The 3,132-nt window shown below is 33.9% G+C and overlaps 1 pseudogene; it reads left to right on the forward strand.

Moving 5' to 3' along the window:
• Positions 1–390: 390 nt before the first annotated feature.
• On the forward strand, positions 391–487 carry LOC138820354 (U6 spliceosomal RNA; annotated as a pseudogene).
• The last annotated feature ends 2,645 nt before the right edge of the window (positions 488–3,132 follow it).

Raw genomic sequence — 3,132 nt, forward strand, 5'->3', positions numbered from 1 at the left:
AGTAACACCTCATTTGGGAAAATATCAGCTGAAGAAGTTTAGAAGTAGCTCTTAAGCAATGCTTACTTTGAATCCATTAGGTCCACATAGCTAACACAGTTGGATAAATTATTACTTGAAAAAGCCATCACCTTTGGACCTATCTATAAATAATTGAGAGTACGATCAAATTCCAAATAAAAAGACTTAAGATAGTCATTGACAAAAAAAATTGCAAATGTGAGCAATTGATCGATCAATATAATTTTTCTACTATTCACAGAATTTTATGGAAATAAGATCGATAGCATTGTTCGGAACAATACGGTTTTCTTGTTACAAGTAGGCACCCATAGATATAGGCTTGTATAAAGATTGCATCATTAACTACTTAAATTTAGAGGATACTACATGCTTCAGCAGCACGAATACTCAAATTACAATGCAGAGATTAACATGGCACTTGCACAAGGATAATATGAAAATTTGAGAAGTATTCCATATGTTTCATTCTTCAGATGCAAGAAATGAGAAACAGTTATTAAAAAGTTGATTACAAAATTACAACTGTAACAATACACGTAATTCATATAATTAAATTTAGTTTGACATCAGTGTATTAAATATTCACCTCAGGAAGGCGTTTACATAGCATAAATTTTACAAAACTTTTCAAATTAGACAACATTGTCATTTTATCCTAAAGAAAATAATATTAAGACCTAGAAAAAAAGGAATCAAACTGTTTCTATATGGAATGTAATCATAAAGGACACATTAATGAACCTAAATATTATAAAATAATGTAGAATTCAAAGTATATTTAGGAGAAAATAAAATAAATTATGAACATTATGCAAACATAGAATATAGGATATTGTCAAATATACTTTTTCAGACAAGCACCAGAAATATTTTAGTTTCTGTACTACTCATTTCAACAGGTAAGTTAAAATTGTTTCTGATTAAAAAATTCACAAACTCTGAAGAAATCATTATACATGTATACAAAAACTATTGAATACATTTTGACATCCAATGCAGGCAATTCACTTGGAAGAATTCTGCAGAATCCATGAATTTTTACAGTAAAATATTGGTGTTGCCGGGCACATGTGGCTTATGCCTATAATGCTAGCTACACAAGAGGCTGAGATCTGAGATCATGGTTCCAAGGCAGCCTGGGAAGGAAAGTCTGTGGTACTCTTATCTCCAATAAACCACTAGAAAACTGGAAGTGGAGCTGAGGCTCAAGTAGTAGAGCTCTCATCTTGAGCTGAAGAGCACAGAGATAGCTCCCAGGCCCAGAGTTCAAGCCCCATGACAGACCAAAATAAAATATATTGCTCTTATTTGGATTGTGTAAATATTTTGTAGGGACACAAAATATCGACTTGCATTTTTGAAAATTAAGAAACTTAACCCGACCATTAGGACACAGGTGAACAATTTGTACAGCCTTCCACAACTTCATAGAAGTAGTGATACCTACTTATCCTTTTGGCAATATCAAGTGCAAGTTTTTCTATGTTGTTTTCCAGGCCTGGTTTATTTAATGGTTCAACAGAAGGAGATCCAGCGTATCTTTGCTAGCTCAATTCTCAGCAGCAAGATGTAAGGGGGACAAGAGGCCTTTAGTTGGGCATTGGTATTTGGATCATGATGAAGTAATAAAGAAGTCACTCTGGTATTATTCCACGTATATGCACTGTGCAGGGGTGTCCAGTCATCTACAGTTATTGCATGTGCCGCTTGAGATACCAACTCACTGACAATGTCTAATTGTCCACTGTACGCTTCTCGATGAAGAGGGGTATACTCATCGTCATCCCTACTATTCACATGAGTGGCCTTTTGGGAAAGAAGTCTCCGCACTGTAGTAAGCCGAATATTTTTGGCAGCCCATTGAAGAAATTTGCTTGGATCCTTCTCCATTTTTTTCTTGCAATTGATGTCATTCGTTATTTTTTCATCTTGTTCTTCATATTCCTAAAAATTGCCTAACCAGAAACTTTGAGTGCCAGTGGGAATGAGGTGTCCATGTATTTTCCTAATAGTTCACATTGGTTGATCTGGACAGAAATATCCAAGGATTTTTCTGCAACTGTTTATTCACCATGATTTATTTTCTCTTTTTCCAATTTTACTATTCGAAATTATTCTAACTGGAAAGTAGGGAATTGATGGAGAGCAGCGGAAAGATGTTCCTCCGTACTCAAATGTACACACTGAAAATGAGGACCAGTGATCTCTTCATGTGCAGCTTATTCTAGGAATGAGAAATTAGGAAATAACGCCTTCTATATAAATGATTTGGGAAATGGCAGAGCAAAAACTGAAATGATGCAACCAAAAAATATGAAAGCAAAATAAATCAGGATAATTATGGAGCAATCATATTATCTATGAGAACCAAGAAAGGGAGAGAGAGAGACAGATGATGTGCAATGACCTAGTTAGCGACAAAATCCATGCCTCTGATCAATTTATAGAGCAAACAAAATTTTATTTTTTAAAAAAGATGGGAATAGAATTCATGTATTTACTTGAAATTAGTAAATACATTTATAGTAGCCTACATAAAGAGACATAACTTTCACCAAATTACAGACAATAAACTAATTCCTTGATAATTCTAGCAACAGATCTGACTGAAATCAGGTGAATCACACTTTTCCTATATAATGAAGAAATAGAAAGGTAGTAAAGTAGCTAGAGAAGGCAGGGAGATTGTATCTGTGACAAAACTTTGTGAAAATTGTTATTGAGGATTTCTTACTGGTGATCCACTTGCACTGGAAACATGATTCTGAACTATTGATTTCTGATTCTGAATTATTGATTTGATCATTATATTCTCCAAGAAGAAAAATGAGAATTGATAGTTAAGGACTACTAATACATTTTGACCTTCTCACTAAGCACTTTCAATTATTGAAATCACATGAAGGCAATAGACAGGCCTACTTTTTAGATGAAAGCACGGGTCTTTAAAAAAAAACAAGGAATGTATGTAGTCATACAAAGGACTTCTATTTTACCAATGCCTCACACATTTTTCCAATGTTGGGTAACAATAAATAATGGATCTATTAGAAAGCTCTTAAGGCTCATATGTTCAATAGTGAGTTCTCTTACACTATAATATGGTAT

Source organism: Dipodomys merriami, unplaced genomic scaffold (genome assembly GCF_024711535.1).
Source record: "Dipodomys merriami isolate MVZ:Mamm:240054 unplaced genomic scaffold, mDipMer1.0.p SCAF_866, whole genome shotgun sequence".
NCBI classification, from domain to species: Eukaryota; Metazoa; Chordata; class Mammalia; order Rodentia; family Heteromyidae; genus Dipodomys; species Dipodomys merriami.